At 44.8% G+C, this 18,649-nt stretch overlaps 1 protein-coding gene across 8 annotated transcripts in view; it reads right to left on the bottom strand.

Moving 5' to 3' along the window:
* Window positions 1-18,649, bottom strand: part of ZNF469 (zinc finger protein 469) — a 278,243-nt gene that overhangs the window by 101,759 nt on the left and 157,835 nt on the right. Inside the window, exon 1 of one of the 8 annotated variants that reach the window (XM_081202592.1) lies at window positions 4,421-5,042. The exons of 6 other annotated variants lie outside the window; for them this stretch is intronic. The gene's annotated coding sequence lies outside the window, so the exon portion shown is untranslated. Of the gene's footprint in view, window positions 1-4,420; window positions 5,043-18,649 lie in introns of those variants that run through there. One more of the 8 variants, XM_081202593.1, reaches the window with a different exon arrangement.

Genomic DNA, 18,649 nt, shown 5'->3' with positions numbered 1-18,649 from the left:
TTAGTGCATATTACTAATATATTAGTGAAAAGAACATACAGAAAAGCATTACATTAAAAGAAACTGCCTTGCAAAAAAATGTGCATATTAGGTCCCATTCACACTACAATGCTTACAAATATTCATGAGGACATCATCCCCCCCCCCCAGAAACAAACCAAATGCACAAACATATGTGGAGATGTAAAGAACTGAACTTAAAGCAACTGAGAGAAACTGAAATTGACAGATTCGCCCATCCCTATGCATGCCTCTATAAAGATAGCCAGGCCACATTTCGCTGGGCATGGTGGTGGGGGAAACATGAACATTTGGGAGGGACCCTGCATTCATTATCTGAAGGGGCCCTCTTGGGTCCCCCATCTACCTGAAATTAAGTAGGCAATGTCTGGAGAGAGATGCTTTTCAGCAATAGCATCTCTTGCCCTTTGGAATGCCCTCTTCAGGGAGGCTTCCTTGGCGCAACTGTGGTTTTATTCCAGGAAGGACATTTTTATTTGCCTATGCATTCCAGCATGTAATAGGAGTGGGTGTTAACACTGTTTTATCTGCTTTGTTTATTTTATTTTATTGCTGTCTCGATTGAACCACATCTGTTTTAATTGCAGTTTTACACACTGCTGTTTTATCACTGTTATGCCCTGCAGCCTAAAACATTTCTTAAATACATAAACTAGCATTTATATAGAAGGTTTCAGAGTTCTCAACACATTTCACACACATCATCGCAGTAATCTTCAAACTTGCCACTTCTGTTGGGCCAGTATCCCCATATTACAGAAAGAGAAGACTGAGGCTGGGAGAAGACGGCCTTGCTAAACCTAAATAGGCAGTTTTGGAACTTAACCGTGGCAATGTGCTCACTCTCAACATCTGTTGCAGTGGGGAAATATCTGAATTTATTTGTGTTTGGTTTTCTTTATTTCATTTAAAAAGGCATACCCTGCTTTGGGACCATCTGGCTCCCAAAGCTCCTTACAAAACAAACAAACAAGCAAAAAATCCATTTGTTGCTGTTGTTTTAAAAACTATTAAACTATTATTAAACAGGTCTGTAAAAAAGAACACCTTGTTTTCTGCCAGCTTTCGAATAAAAGGATAAAACCTACACAGTGGGTGCAAACAGCCATAAAAACAAACTTTAAGTTAATAAAAATGGCTACAGAAGGATAATAATAACAGAGCAAAATAACAATGGCAAACTCAGCAGCCATGAAAACCGCAATAGCTTTGGAACGTTACTGCGAGAGTCTGATGCACGGACAGAGTGCTCGTCTAGTTCTCTCCTAGGCAAAGAAATTCTTCATCTACAACACAGTGCGAGAAATCTCCACAGTGCACATGGAGAGATTTGACATGATCTGTGAAAGGTAATGTGGCAACTGCCCCATGTGTGATGCTCCACGCATGCTGGAGCATTTTGATATGGAGTTCACTTGTGAATCAAGTCAACTCTCTGAAATAGATCCGACAAATCTTACATGGGAGATCCTTGAGTGTGGGCTGGAGCAAAAGCTAGTCCTACTCACAGTTAGATCCACTGAAATTAATAGACATGACTAACTTAATGTCATTAGTTTCACTGGGTCTACTCTGTGTAGAGGTTAGTTGGATATGGCCCTGTGACTATTTTGACCTTGTGAATTAATTAACAGCGGTTGTTACTGAGCAAAACCTGCTAGGGACCAAACTGGCAGCATTTCCCCCGGCAGAATCTTAGACGCTTGCCCTGGATGAGATTTCACAGGTTAAAACTCTGCCATAAGCAAGATTTATAACCAAAACTCTCCTTGTCAAAAGCCTCCATAATCCTCATTCCTAAATATTACTTTTATTGAGTGTCTGGATGAAGAAGACCCCCAAAAGTCCATCCTCCTGCCTTAGAAACAGAAATTTGCTTAAAGTCATCCGGCACAGTTCGCTTTTGCTCTGAGGACAGAAACCATCAAACCTTCCTCACCACAATGAAAAGTTTGGAACATCCAATGCTAGTTCCTGCTCAGAGTAGACCCACACTGAAGTTGATGGATACGACTAACTTAATTCTAATCATTTCAGTGGGTTTGCTCTGAGTAGGGCTTAGCTGGATACAAACCTTGGTGCAAATTTCACTTTTTAGGATCTGTATGCAGCGTAAAACCCCACCTCCCATCATTAATCGAACTCGGCCTGATGTTTGGTAGCTAGCAATGGCATTTTGGATGGGAGTTTTCTAATGTGGCAATGTGGGCAGCCCACACTGGAGGGAGTTGGGCAGCAGGTAGAGCTACTCCTACAGGAACTGCACGGTAATGATTTGGAGGTGTTCAAAGGTGCAGTTTAGGTGGGGATGAAAAGAAACATCCTGATGGATTGCAATCCAGCATGTGGATCAGAGGCAACTTCTGGGTTCAGAGAAACTCAACCCAGACAAAAGCTTATGATGGAACAAATGGGGTAGTCTTGAAGTGCTGTAAGGCTCTTAATAATACTTCCAAACGGTCACTATTTGGGGCTGGGATTCAATCACGTAGTGGAAAATTCAGGTTGCAGAATTAGGGTTGATTGGGAAGTCTTCCACAATGAAACCCACTTTCCCCAAACGTGGCTGTTTTCGTTATTGTTTGTTTTGCAATAAGGAAAGTGACAGAAAAAGGCCTCGGGAAATGTGCGATAATACAATGTCATCTATGCTTCCCGCCAAAAAAAAAAAAAAGAGTGAATGCTCATTAAATAGTCAACATCACTTAATCTCCATGCAAAGAATCCAGAATAAATTCTCAATAAACAGGTCTCCTGGAACCACCCTTAATCTGTTGCAGTAGAAACAACAAGTGTGTCCACCTCTTTGGAAGTTGTATTAATGTGGTTATATCATGCATATTTCCCATTGTCTCCCCACTGGACCGTGCGTCAAATCCTGCTGCCATAGGAATGGCAACTAACTTCCATTTTTAATAGAAAAATATTAATCCCAGTCACCACCTCCAAAATCCCTCCTAAGTAACTGGCAATGCTATATTATTAAAAGTTTATATTTGAAATGCCTTTACTAGCAACAACACATCAGATATAGCCTCATCAATTGCAGGTGGTGGAATCTGATTTTCTCTCTCTTCAAAGCAAACAAAAGTTTCCATAGCGTGTTTAGACCCTGCAATTGAGTAACACTTTTATTAAAAACAAAAGTTTCCCTGTATACAAAAATCAGATATCAGCTCATAACTCTTACAAGCACATGTTCTTTTTAAGGAATGTTAATATCTAAACACTGTCTGCCCAATGCACCATCACAAACTGTTTGGAAATAAAATTATTTGTATGCTTTATGGCAACTATAAGAAAATAGCCTGTTTGATACGATCTATAAAAAGCAAAATTGTTTGTTTGTTTTTGTAAGTGTTTAACAATTTGTTATTTTGAATAACAATATTGCAAATGGTTTCCTAAAATATATTCACTTGCTGCCCTGAAGAGATGCTAGCTTGATTTCAAAAGGGGTTGTTTTTCTTTTCTCCTAAGCACCGACAAGCAATGGGAACCTCGAAAAATAATAAAACCAGGAATTCTAATAAATAAATTCAAAATGCTCAGGGTTCCCCAAAGGGTTAATGCAAGCTAATTGAAAAGCGGAATCCTTGGCAGCCGTCCAGGCCACAGTTACACATGCCTGGTGAACTTAAGCATATCCATTTAATTGACACATAGGTGTGGGTTAAATGGCACGCTTCTTGTTGGTACATTTTTGCTTCACAAGCTTAAGCGGCAGAAAATGCACGCCTGCAAAAAGGGAATGTCTAGTGAGGTACGGTAATCTAGGAACTGAAAAGTGCTGCAGAGGTTTCTTTGAAAGCATCTGTGCTCTACTGGCTTTAGCACGCAGACAGTGGGCTGGATCCAGACACAGTCAGCTGAACTTAAAGCCCCGTTGAAACCCATGGGGCAAAAGTTAGCTGCAACTCAAGTCTCCTTGATTTCAGTAGGAACTAAGTGCAACTAAATTGGCCTGCACCCATCGAGCCCAATCCGTCCATCAATAACTTCTCCTACTCGTGGGAATGAATGGCACCCCTGCTGTGCTGTAGCCCATTAATTGCAACGGAGCTTGCAGAGGAGAAGGTCCCTGAGGGATTGGCTCCCTTGACTTGAATGAAAACATTTTCTTTGGCTTTTAACCCCTGAACTGAACTATTAACCCTGCAGCACTTTTTAAGAAAGGAAGGGGGGAGGGGGGAGAAAGCGGGAAGAGAGAAGTGATTTTACAGTTCTTCATTTCATGCATGCAGTGCACATTAACAGGAAAGTCTATTTAAAAAACAGCAACCTCAGACGGGATACAGATGCTTATTTCCGAGGACCTGATAAATTCCTGGTATTTATCCCCAAGAGGTAACACAAGCTAATTTCCAAATCTGCAACATACAAACCAGATTTTAATTACCTTTCTGGTCTATTTCCTTGATGCGCTCCCTTCTGAAGTACGGAGTGGGGATTCCCCCCTGACTGTCTGGCATGGGAGTTAATTCCCCTACCTGCTCAGGCTTAGCGGATAACATCAGTGAGCGGTGCTCCTTCGCCCGGTGTTGCCTTACAGAAGCCACGGGGCTTCTTTTGCAGCAGGGGTAGATTTCCAGGTGCACAGCTTATGGGGAGCCTTGCCGTTTGCAGATTTTTACTTTTTTATTTTAAAAAATATACAAAAACATTTGGAGCAGCAAGCGCTCACCCCAGGCCGTTCCACAATCCACCCAGCAGCGGTGAGGAGCTCTTCCTTCCAAAACAATGCTCCCACTTCCCTCTGTTTTGCAGACCCACGTTCTGCCTTTTGCCTGGTGCTATTCCCTGCCTGCGACAGCCTTCAGGACTGGGGGAAAGCACTCAGATTCTGGAGAGAGAGAGACCACTGAGTTAAAAAGCACCGGAGTCCAGGTTTCCGAGAAGGCAGGGAGTCTCTCCCCATGGCAGGCTTCTGCCCATCGCTCTTCTGGAGGGCAGCCCACCTGCAGCCATCCTTCCACAGGTCCTACAGTGTGACCGTCGTCCTCGTCCTCAGAGGAAGAGGCATGAAAAAGCCTCTCTGGTGTCTGCTGATGACTTCACCTCATTAGCATGCTTCTGATAGTTCCCTCAGACTGTCTTTTCTGCTTTCTTTTTTTAAACTGACTTTAAGACTCTCTGCTAATCAAAATTCTGGAGTGCTTAACCATTTCCTCACTCTGAGAGGAGAGGCAAAATTCCAGTGAGGTGAGCAGAAGGGAGCATTGGGTGAAGGTGGGGAGAAGAACACAAGAGTGAGAGCTCAAGCTCCAGCACATGGGCCAAGAGCAATAAATCCTATCGATGTCCATGGCTCATCGCCTGGAAACATATTCCTAACCCAAAGGTGGCTGAAATGAGACAGGGGCAGACTGGTGCTAGACTATGTTCTGGGGCCTTGCATCGTAACTCTTTGACCCGTACAATCTCTTACTGCATTTCTAGCATGGAGATGCCAAAATCAGCCCCTTCCCGGCAGGCCGATCAGGCTTCTGAATGTTCACAGTCAGCCATGTGGCCACTGAAAACCAGTCGTGAAGGTAGAACATAGACATTGTGACAAGTACCCATCATCCGTTCTATAGTAGCCTTGCCACTAATCCAGCTCTTGCTGGTGGGCTTCCCCCAAATTCAAGGAGGGACTACGTCAAAGTAACTTTGAACACAGAAGTTCTCAGGTTCAATTACCAACATCTCAGGCAGGGCTGGGAAAGACACCACCACCACCCCGCTTGAAACCCTGGCAGGTCTAGCCCAAAACATTTTGCTACTCTGGGGTGAAGGACAAGATGGTACCTGCATCATTCCATGTGCAGAAGCCAACTGGGCTGGTAGTTCAATCTCAGTCCAATACCCAAAGACAGCAGGACAGATAATGTGGCACACACAGCCCTGCCCTCAAACAGCCAAAGTGCTCAGGAGAAACAGCCGGGAGGTCACCACTCCCAGTTGGTGTCACCTGAGGCAGTCACCTCACCCTGTCTAAAGGAAGGGCTGGCCTTGATCCCAGGAAAAGCCTTGCTAGATGGAACAATGGTCTGGCTCTGTTCCCAGCCCACTGCCCACAGCTCCAGCTGACAGGTAATATTCTGAATGCCTCTGGACACCCCACTCATCCTGACTTGACATGTCACTTGTCAACACAGAGGGTTTCCTGACTTCCAAAGGAGCAATTTCTAATGAGATGACACATCCTATGAGAGGCCAGAGGAAACTTCTGAATATTTTAATCAACCCTGGAGAGTGGAATCAATTGAAGAATGATATTAACCTTTAAGAGACTAGAATGGAAAAGATTTTGGGTCCTGAACGCTGCATAAATACAGATCCCTCTTCCCTTTTCAGGGTGTCTTTGTCAACCTATTGAAACAAGCTCTCCTTATGCTTCAGGAAGTAGAACTCAGGAAAATTACAGGATATCCCAATATTGCATCAGCAAAGTCCTCTTTAAACAGATGCTTCTGTGAGGGCCAGCTTCCTGTGGATTCTGCTCCCCACCCACCCACCCACATGGCTGAAACATTCAAAAGCTTGGAACTGAAAGGCCATGACCAATGTTGCACAGTTGGCATTGACTCACAACAGGGCCTTCTTGTTGGTGGCTCTCCATTTGTGGAATGCCCTCCTTGGCGAAGTGTGTGTGCCTCCCTTGTTATTAACATTCAGGAAGAATTTTAAAACATTCCTGTTCACCCAGGCGTTTGATGGCTGAAACATACCACTGCTGATAACCTGCAAATTATTAGCTGCGAGAGAGACTGTTTTAAAAAGTTTTGAGATGTCCTTTGATGTTTTTAAAAGTTTTAAATGTGTTTTCATTTTATGTTTAATTATTTTGCTACTTTTGTTTGCTGAGCTCCTTTGGAAAGGAAGGGTGGAATAGAAATTTAATCAAGAATAAATCAATAGAAACATGCATCATTAACATGAAAGTGTTGCCCATCCCAGTATCGGGGGGGGGGGTAATGATCCAATGCTGTGCGGTTGCAGACATTTAAACGTGACAGCCATGCCACAGCATCAAGGCCACGTGTCACACCACATGGCTGCAACAGTTAAAATGTCCTTGAATGTGATCCAAGACGGCACTCAGCACTCAGCTTTTAAATTGTGTGTAAACAGTACAGATGTATGGAATGCCCTCTTGAAACATCCCCTCCAGGAGTATCACATGTTGTTCGCTTTTATTTGCATCATGTGGATTAGATACATTTTGATTTCTCCCCCACCTGGCTAGAGAACAGTGGTCAAATCACGTTTTCCACAAACTGCAATTTCTAGCTCTAAATCTGATTCAACATCCCCCTAATTTTTTTTAATTTTTTTTTTAAGAACACTCAGCAGCTATGAAAGGTCAACAAAAAGGGGTAAACAAAAATGACCAGGCCCTGTGAAGAAACGCAGATGGCAAACTCTATCCTTATGTCCAGTGGCAGAGCTTCATGCTCCGGCATCGGGGGGCGGAGAGCAGGCGGGGGCAGGGCTGGCACGCGTCCTGGGGGCAGGCCACGCCACCTGTGGGGCACCCAGAGCAGGCGGGGGGCAGCCGCGATGGCACCCTGCTGGGATCGCGCTGCTGGGGGCGGTATGCTCCTCCTGCACTCCTCTTCCTCCGCCAGTGCCTATATCCTCTCAAGCAACCCTGTTACAGAACATTAATATGGCAACTTCCAGAAAGAAGTGGGAGAATATTTCAGTCTTCAGGGGCACTCTGTTGCTGACCCAAATGACACCAAGAGAACTTTGGCAGGAGATGCCAATTTAAACTTCTGAAGAGCAATTTATCACTAAATTTGATTATATTTGTTTGAACGGTAATCAGGACTAGGCGTTCTGAGCTAAAAAAAGAAAAAAGAAAACCCTCCCAAAAAAATCTTCACCCTGTTTACAGGCAGAGGAGGGGATTTGGCCAAATATTTGTCAACGGAAGGTAGAATTCTCTAACAATCAGGTATATGGCAAAAAAAAAAAAAAAAAAATTCTCAGAAAGTTCCATTCTGATAAATTTTGGCTCAGTTAACACCGAACGAAACTGTACAATCAGTTCACACTGGAAGGTGAAGGAAGCAGTGGGTTAACAAAGGAGGACTGGAAGGCGACTAGACGATTCCTTCAACAATATTAAATAATATTAATATTAATCAATAATTTAATTAATAATTCAATTTTAATTAATAATTATAATAAATCTGCCTTTGAGTTTCTTCCAGCTCTAAATCAGTGTGATCAACTTACAACTGTCACATACTGCCAGCATGACTCAAAAGCACCACACAACTGGCATGTGTGTGTGTGCTCATATGCACCCTCTTCCACACATGTGGCACTGGGCGATCTGCCCAGAACTATCACAGCTTTGGGCCAACACCATCAACCCTGGAAGCATTAATGTCACCCGATTAGCATTACAACAAAAACACAGTCCCTCCCACACTCTTATTCAATTAGCACCCCTCCGCTACAAATGCTACAAAAAAAACCTACCCAAAACAAAACAAAAACTGGCCCCCGGGAAGCTTTGAAACCTAATCGAGGCCTCATGTGCAGGAGCGGTGAGAGCGCATAAAGGCGCAATGGTGAGAAGAACAGCTGCGGGACCCGGCAATACTGGAGGCCGTGTTCGGACGGAACAGGAATGACCTCAGGGAAGCGAGGCTCTCTTGGACATCCATTTCACTGCACAGGAGATGACCCACATATTTGACAACTGATTCACAGCCTCAGCTGTGCGCTGAGATGCTCTGAGAGGCTGAGAGGAATCCAAGGTTAGGGAGATGTGGGGCTCCCTCTGGAATGGAAACCTGGAGAGTCTAAAGTGTTTCACTCCTAACGCATGGATCGCTCCCACCCCCCCACCCCCCACCTCAGGCTTGCTGAGGATTTCTCTGGCAGGAAATGCAGCCTGTGTTAAACTACAGGCCTGACGTGTAGGAAACCTCACCTGCAGAGTTCACAAGCATTCCTTTTACTTCCTCCCCTGGCAGCATAAGTGTGACATAGTTCAACAGATGACCCTTTTCACAGTCATGGTCATGCTACACTGGCAAACACTCTGCCAGTTGAATTTCTATCCTTCGCACAGGTGCTAAACAGACATGAAGTCTGATGAAATTACTCATAAGACTACTGGATTCTGTTTTACATATTCATGCATTTGAATCATCTGAATTCTTATTTTTATGCTGCTATTTTATTGGTTCTAAGTTGTACTTTCACTTTTACTGGTATCACTGCTCCTATATTGTACACCATTTGGAGATTAAAAAAAAAATTAAGTGGTGTATGAATGTTTTCAAATAATTGAAATCTAAATAAATAAATAAGTGGCAAGCTTAAGATTTGGAAGTAGTAGCTGTTACTGTTATATCTTATAATATTACCTATTATTATTTATTGGGTTTATATCTCAACTTTTTCTCCCGTTAGCTCAAGGTGGCATACATGGTTCATTTAATCCTCACAACAATCCTGTGAGGTAGTTTATGATTTGGGAGCAAAACCATCCAGGTATTTCCCCCCCTAGGATGACAGGCTGGAGGCAAGAGCAGGGGAAGGAGGTCCGTAGTGCCACACTGGAGATTCAAGACAGATCAAAGATGTACGAACCAGCGCTATGGCACCCTGACTGTGCCGCTGTCATCTACGGGAAGCTCACGCTACAGCATGACCCACCCAAACACTCCACTCTTACTACAGAACCCCATTCCTGGTTCCTGAGGAACAATACATTTTTGGGACTCCCAGCCTCCATCTTTCCATCACTTTGTGTATACGCTATGCAAAACACCATGCTGATTCTGTGCACCAGAAATCTTAATTTTTCAGCCTCTATAACATGTGCAAACATGCATAAAATTAATTTTGGCTTCTGCTAGCCATGGGAAAGAAGAAACTTAGTGCAGGGAAGGAACATAGCTCAAAGGTAGCGCACTCATGCTTTGAATCGAACCATCGCTGTTCTGACTGGGACTGATGTTGAACTACAGCCCAAAACACCAAGTTGTACACAAAACTGAGCTAGATGCACTAATATGTTCCATAAAGGAAGGTACACTGTGCCATCTCCTGATGACCATGAATACTGCTCAGTGCTCCCCTTTTTCATTCTCATTTCTGGTTTCAACGCATCAAATAACAGCATAAGAAGAGCTCTCAGTCTGGATTGGGCCAGTGGCCCATTTGGTCCAGCATCCTGTTCTCAAAGTGACCAACCAGACACCCATGGGAAGCTCCAAAGCAGATCCTGAGTGCAACAGCACTCTCCCTTTCGGCCCCCAAAGTTCAATTATGATACAGAGGCATTGCACAGCAGATACATGATGACTGTGACACTGGGAGCCAGAAGGCATCGCACATACTTTCAGGTTTATATTTGAAGGCATAAAAAAGGATGGAATATGAATCAGCAACTGGAGTTCCTTACACCAAATCCAGCCCCTGACTGCCTCCCCCTCCCCCCACCAGCTGCAAACCAAGAAGTAAAAGAAAAAGAGTGTGGATGAATGATCTACCACAGCGAGGTATAAAAAGAGGGGAGGAGGAGCGACGGGATTAGAGGCCATGTTCAAAACAGGCTTCTAGCCCAACCTTCTGCTCGTCAGGGACTAGAAACTTGAACTTTCTTTCTTTTCTTTATTTGAAGCTGAAATGTTTGGGGTGCTGGATTCTGTGCCCAGGATTACATTCTGCACTGGCAGAACACTCAGCCCAACAGACCCTTCATCTCAAATATTTTGCCTTTCTTTTGAAGATGGAGCCATGGGCTGGCTCTGTTGTCCATAGCAGTCTGCCCGTGCAGGTCACATATTTTACAGAGTGCGTCAGCGAGGACATCTTTCCCTCACACCCGGGTTTCTCAGCAGGTTGCCGCAAGAGTTCTCTTGCAAGTTTTCCAGCTGCATTTCATGGACGCCAGCCCAAACATCCTGGGGTGCAGCGAAGCTTCCTCAGTTCCCAAGAAATCCAATGCAGTTGAAGGACCTGTCAGCTTCACACCTGGTGTAAGTGCAGCCCTGGTATGTAAAGGAGGGGGGAAACCATTCCAGCATGCAGCCAGCTCTTAAGGGAGTATTCTGCATGCCTGCAGGATTATCACACAAGGGTGGGGTTTGGTATTCTGCCCATGATCCGGCATTCTGGGGTGGACAAAGAGTCAAGGAGCTGTCAGGAGAGAGCCCAGGGCTGTCCAGTCTGACCCACAGGAGGATGCAATACAAATAGGCTTAGGGCTCATCCACACTTCTGCTTATCCCATGCCTAGAAAGCACGGGTTCAAGCAGTTTTCCCCTTGCCCCACTCCATTCCCAGGGAAAACCCACTTTTCATTGCTAAATCGGAGCAAATGTCAATCTGGAGATAACTCAAATTGCCTTTTGCTCTATTGAGAGCTAAAGAGCAAAGGAAATATGAATAAGCCCTTGCTTTGAACTAGGCTTAGCTATGGGATGGGGCCCACATTCCTAACTAGGGACTAGAAGCTTGATGATTTTTGTGGTTTGTGTGTGCGTGTGTTTAAAAAAGATGGCCGAACTTGTTCCTTTTTTTGCAGGGAGAAGCAACTCCAAAGAGCTCTCCAGGGTTTCAGGCAGCTGCAGTGTGTGTCTTTTTGATTCCAACGTGGAAGCACCAGGGATTGAACCCGGGACCCTTTGGCAAGCAAAGCAGATGCCTTACAACTGAATTGCAGTTCTTTCCTATGCAGTGCTACAAAGAAAGTCACAGTTACCTACTTTGAGACCCCCCTCAACCCCCCCCAACTATTGTATAGCTTCAAAAGTACTACGAAAACATACTGATCTAGGCAGGCATTTAACAACAGTTTCAGACCCTCCAAGTGTCACTATTTTCCAGGGACAGTTCTGGATTTACAGAAGCTGTCCCACTTTCTGATTTGTTCCCAAAATGTCCCTTTTTGTCTTAACATCCCTATTTTTATCGGAGAAATATTGGAGGGTATAGTAGGATGTCCCTATTTCATTGGATAAATGCTAGAGGGTATGGAGTTATACGACCCCTGAGCCATCTGAAGGCAGTCCTGTATAGGGAAATTTTTAATTTTTAATGTTTTTATATATGTTGGAAGCTACCCAGAATGACTGAATCAACCTAGCCAGACGGGTGGGGTATTATTATTACAGTATTATTGAATAGGATGCCATGTTGGAGGGTATGCAGTTTTACTGTGGGAAATGCAGCAATATAATATATTTCTCTTTACTGCACTCACACTTTATTGATGATATTTGACTGACAGGGGTTTATTAATTATGACTAACCCAAGTGCCTTTAGCAGAAAAAGGAGTGAGCTATTTGTTTTTTAAAAAAACAAAAACAAAATGCAGCAGCCATGAAGCCAGTAAGTATACGAGAAGCAAAAGGCCACAGAGAATCACCAGCATAATTGCTTTGTTTATTGACCAGCATGAGTACAACACAACCATAGCATCACCCAAGAATTGACTGGCACTGCTCAGCCTCCTCCTACTCCTGATGGGAAGGAAATAGCCTTGAAGCTCGTGATGCCTAGGACCAGAAGAAGAGCCCTACAGCAGCATCAGGCCAAAAGAGGCCTCTCTAGTCTACCATCCTCTTACCACAGTGGCCAGCCAGATGGCTCCTCTGGAAATCCCACAAGCAGGACTTGAACACAACTGCAGCAGCTCCCTCCAGGGGTGATTCACAGCAACTGGCATTCAGATGCTGTTCCTCAGCTGGAGCCAACAGTTCCGTTTCCTTCGCCCTGTCTCCTGCTTCCAGCCAATCTTGCATAACTTGTGAAAGCAGAAGGAAGGCAAATCAAGAATGGAAACAGCCCTGAGCTAACCATCAAATCTGCATCACCGTAACAAATCTGCAGCAATAGCGTGGGTATAATTACGATGGCAGGTATTTCACCAACAACGCACTCTGGAGAATGACCACCTGCCCCAAAAGCAAACACAGCCAGCCCAGTTAACCACAAAGACTGTGGATTGCATGCGATGCTATTCCTACTCAAAGTAAACAATGCCCCTGACTAACATAGGCCCATTAATTTCAGTGGGTCTGCTTGAGTACAACTCAAGCCACATCATACATGTAAAACAGTACGATACCACTTTAAAGTCATTCCCCAAAGAATTATGGGGGCTGCATTTTCTAAAGGGTGCTGAGAGTTGTTGGGAGACCCCCATTCCCCTCACAGAGCTACAATCCCCAGAGTTCCCTGTGAAGAGGGATCAATTGGACTCGATGGCCCTTGTGGTCTCTTCCAACTCTATGATTCTATGATTCTATGAATTGTTAAACCACTCTGGGAAATGTTGCTTTCTGAAAGGAATAGGGGGTCTCCTAACACTTCTCAATACCCATAACAAACCACAGCCTCCATAATTGTTTGGAGGAACCCAGGACTGTTTAAAGTGGGCTTGTAGTGCTTTAAATGTATGATGTGAATGGGGCAGTAGATAGGTGCTACCTCTGTCTTTGAGAAAATACAGAAAGTGATGGAATCAGCAGAATATGATGAGCTGGTCAAGGTAGCTCCCTCCCTCACACCTCTCCACTTTTTGTCCTTGCAGAACCCAGCAGACAAATCTTCTCTTCCTTCCTTCACTTGCAACAAAGGCAACTTTAGAATAAATACACAGGAGAGAGCCAGGCCAACACATTCTTTTTTAAAGACTACAAAAGACTTGGTGGTGTTAGGGGGATGTGAGTTAAAACATGGTATCCACAAAATAGTGCTTGCAAATAAACCATGCTGTATCAGGCAAGAGCGTGCCAGACATGCAGGCAGACTAACAGACTGTCCAAAACTCATAGTGGCTGCATACACACCATACATTTAAGCTGGGCTTTTTTCAGCTCGAACTCACTGGAACTCAGTTCTGGCACTTCTCAGGTGGGCACCATGGCCATTTTAAGAGAACAAGGAAGGTGTACATGATGAGTTCCGGCACCTCTTTATCTAGAAAAATAGCACTGCATTTAAGGCACCTTTAAGGCACAAGAATCACAAGAACTGTAATTTGTGATGAGAACTGTAGTTCTGGGAGGGGTAAACAACAGTTTCCTCGATTCTTTGGATGTATGGTGTGTAGTGTGCAGCCAGTTTGTTGCCCAATGACAGCCTGTGACATGGGATCCACTTTCTCATATTCACTGTTGAGTTATACTTAATTGAACATTATTAATCCTAAAATGACAATTCACCGAGCAATAGACATAGTGTTGCCTTAGGATTGCTACTAAATGAAAATTGGTGATTTTTACACTTGTTCGTAGCTGAAAGACTGAGAAACTACTGAAAACCAGTAGTTTTTGTTTTTTTTAATGATGGCAAGCACTGCACAGCCAAGCTACCCAGAGCAGTAGACACTTCTGGGAGCAATCTAGAAAACCAAAGAAACAGACTAGAAAGTGAACAGAATGTCCCTGCTCCACAGAGAGCTTCCTTGCATACAGCTGGCCAAAAATATCTTTCTTACTGAAAAATGCTCTTGCCTCTCTCCTGCCACTTTGCAGCACTCATGGAAATTGATCAAATGTGTGTGTCATCAGGAGAAGGCATTTTATCCAGGCACCGCATGTAAGTGCTCCTTTAGTTTGGTCAGCCTTAGCTGGAGTCTAATATGGCAGCAACAGCTTTGCCACAACTCGCCTGGGATGACCTCATGATCCACCTGAGGGCCCCAACCTACTGGATGAAGGCAACCCAAACATAATGTGAGGCTTAGCTCACTTGCTGGAGTCTGTTGTGGGTGAGGAGACAGAAACAGCTTTCTGCTCTGCACCCATCCACTCTGTCTCTCTGGACTGGTTTGCATCCTGGTTGCAAATTGTTTTAACTGATTTCAGTATTGTATTATGATATTATTGTAACCCACCATGGGACCCTATGGTGAAGGGTGTGACAATGACAGGTTTACCTGTTCCAGGGAAAGGGTGGCACATTTAGTTATGAGGTAGATATTCCTTACCAGGAAGTGGCCAGGAGATGGGAATGTGCTGTATACATTTCATGCAGCTTAGCTGCAAGGAAGTGGGGAGACCATTAATTAAAAATTGGTCAAAGAATCGCTAGTGGCTGTACTTAATTAAGGACAGCACGTCGTGTGTGTGTGTGTGTGTGTGTGTGTGTGAGAGAGAGAGAGAGAGAGAGAGAGAGAGAGAGAGAAAGAGAGAGAGAGAGAGAGAGAGAGAGAGAGAGACTGTACACCATGGAGGATGTTCCCAGGCAAGTCTGGGTTTCATGGACATATTGTACTGATTTCTCAGTCTACTCTGAGAGCTTTCTCAGTCATTTACCGAGCGTTATTTGAAAAATTCACAACAGACGGCAAGATTCCACCCTGGGTTTGTTTGCTTCCAAATTTACATCCAAAAGGAGACTTGCAGCAGCAGCACTGGGCGAGTCCGCCTGTCCCCCTCCATTTCAGCAAAGGAAAATGCCGAAGTGATGGTCACGTGCCTCACCAGAGCTGGGCGCCCTCCACACCAGCGCTGCTGCTGCTGCTGCAGGTCACATGAGGGCTGGTGTGCAAGAGAGCCAAGCAAGATGCTGTCATGAAATTGTGTGCACGCAATGAAGCGTGACTCCAGAGCCAGGCTGGGCCAACAAATGCAAGGAACATGCTCTTGGCTTTGCAGGAGTGATGGAACAGGGATGGAGAGAGGGAATTCGGGCTATAAAAAGAGACAAAGAGGATCAGCAGATGAAATTAAAAAGCTGCCAGAAAGCAATCAACCAACGAAAGCCCATCTGAACAAGTGGAACATATTCTATCTCTTCGCCAGAAGAGCTGGAAAGGTAGGGGTGAGAATGATAAAAGCTGAAGGTGTGGAAGGCAAGTGACAGATACTGGTGTGGTATGTGGAGACTCATTGGCCAACCCCAAAAGTCTAGCATGGAAGAAACTCTCTCTGATGTTAAGAACTTAAGAACAGCCTGGTGGATCAGGCCTGTGGCCCATGTAGTCCAGCACCCTGTTCTCACAGTGGCCAACCAGATTTCTGCAAGAAACCCACATGCAGGATTCAAGCACAAAACCACTCTCCTCTCCTGCGGCTTCCAGCAACTGGCATTTGGAAGCATTACTGCCTCCAACTGTGGAGGCAGAGCCTAGCCATCATGGCCTATTCACTGTATCTCTGCAGTTCCTTGATGCTCCAGGGGCAAATGTTTGCCCTTCCAGCCACATAAGCCAAGCATTCCTGATGGGCGAAATTCCTTTCGAGAAAACTCAGTGTTTTTTTCTCCCCGCCTCCCAACATTTTGGACTCCTATCTGAACTACTTGGCAGCCTAGTTGGAGAATGGCCACAACTTCCTTTTGAAACTGGGCACAGCTTCAGTCTCCCTCCCTCCCTCCCATCCATCTGCCCCTTGGCACTTTCCCTTTTTTTGGAGCACACTACTGTTAAAAACAGAGAAATTAGGGTTGTTGTTTTTTTGTAAAAAACAAACCCTTCACTCATATGTTAAAACAGCTTTAAAGACTCTGACAAACTGACATTCATACTCATAACACACTTGCTGCCAAAGGGTGAGTCACCCACAGCTTATCAACCAACCTGTGGCAATTCCATCCCTGCAGCCAAACTCTGCAAATAGAGTGGTGCACCAAGGCGGCTCTGGAAATCCTCCTCCCTATTTGGAGGCAAAGACACATGGGGAAATGGGGTGTCCATTACACTGAATTTATCCAGGAGGCAGAAAAATTCTCCAATAAGAACATGTGAAGCTGTCTTATTCCAAGTACAGTGGACGCTCGGATTGTGAACGTGATCCATGCGGGAAGCACGTTCGCAACCCATAGCGTTTGCAACCTGCAGTGCCGCATCTGCGCACGTGCGGGTCGCGATTCAGTGCTTCTGCGCATGCGCAAAGTGCGATTTAGCACTTCTGCACATGCGCAAGCACCGAAACCTGGAAGTAACCCATTCCGGTACTTTCTGGTTCGGCACGGTGCGCAACCCGAAATCACGCAACCCGACGCTTCTGTAACCCGAGGTATGCCTGTATAAGAACTTTGCCAAATCTAACTCAGTATTGGCTACACTGACTGGCAGCAGCTCTGCAGGGTTTCAGACTAGAATGAATTCCCAGCCCGAGCTGGAGATGCTGGGGATTGGACCTAGGACCTTCTGCATGCAAAGCAGATGCTCCACCACTGAACTATGGTCCTTCTCCTTCTCTGGTTTCATTGTGGGGCTCACTATTAGCAGTGGTAGCAGCAGAATCTTCTTCTTTTTCCCCCCAAGTCTTTTTTTTAGGGGAGGAGGGTGGCACTGCTACAATATTGAGCAGCAGCAATTGTGCTGGAAGCCTAGGCACCAGTTGGCATCCTTCACAAATACCCTGAATCTAACATTGTTGCAGGATATCGTAACGGAGACTACTCAGAGAAAATTCTGCAAAGTAGCCTTCTTTTTCAAGGGGAGAAAAAACAAATTTCAGATGCTTTTTCGGGGAGGGGGAGTCTTCTGAGAAGTGTTGGCTCAGCTCTGTTTTGAGCCCCCCATTCATAGATCCTCAGCAGTGGGCATCATGGTAGCTTTCTCAAGGAATTAGAAAATGAAAGCCTGGAGTGGGTTGAGAGAGGAAACACACTGAATCAGCTGGTGCATTTCCCACTAGGTATCCCTCCATCTATCTTGATCAAAATAAAGAACTCATATGTTGGAATTCCAAATTACAACCTGGAAGGTTCAGGACAGACAAAAGAAGGTCCTTCTTCACAGAGTACATAGTTAATTTGTGGAGTTTGCTCCTAGATGATGTAGTGAGGGCCACCAACTTGTACACCTTTAAAAGAGGACTGGACAAATTCATGGAGGAGAAGGCCACGATGACTATGTTCTCCCTCCATTGTCAGAGGTAGTAAGGCTCTGAATACCAGTTGCTGGGAGTCACAAGTACTTTTAGTTCCTGCTTGCAGGCTTCCCATGGGCATGTGGGTGATCACTGTAAGCCTGATGGACTAGATGGGTCCCCTTTGGCCTGGTCTAGCATTCAGGCTCTCCTTACGTTCGTATGAACTGAGAGCCAAACTTTATACAATAGTTTAGTTCTATTCCTATACACTTAAGTGCAGGGGGTTTAGATACAAATTGCCAGTGTGAGAAGGGCGTAATCTGGATCATGAATCTAGCATAGGGGTAGGGGGGTAACTTTTTGCACCTCTTAATGCTGCTAGGATCTCAGTCCACATCAGGGGCAAATTGCAGCAGCAATTTGATGGATGGGGGTGAGGAGCTTCCATGAAGCAAATGGGAAGGTATTTTTCTATGCAGATTAATGATGGTGGTGGGATCCACACTGGGGCCACACAGCAGAATTTATCCCACTATGCTTGGGTCCCAATATGCATTGAGCACACTGGTGATTTGAGTTCTTTTTAAAAAAAGCCACCTTGCACTTAAGGGCACAGATACTAGGCTGATCTATCTACTAGTCTGGCCTTAGATTTAGAGAGAGGAGAAAGAATGTGGTGAGCCCTCAACCCCACAATAAATATTTGCCACACTCCTGGAGAGGGCCATCACTAGTCATTCTGCTGCCTGAACTGCCACTCACTCCATTCTTCATGGCACAAAGCATCCAAGGCCGACCGCTTTATCTTCATAGAATCATAGAGTTGGAATAGACCACA

Source organism: Podarcis bocagei (assembly GCF_964188305.1).
Source record: "Podarcis bocagei genome assembly, chromosome: 7".
NCBI classification, from domain to species: domain Eukaryota; kingdom Metazoa; phylum Chordata; class Lepidosauria; order Squamata; family Lacertidae; genus Podarcis; species Podarcis bocagei.
This window is presented reverse-complemented; position numbering and strand designations above follow the sequence as displayed.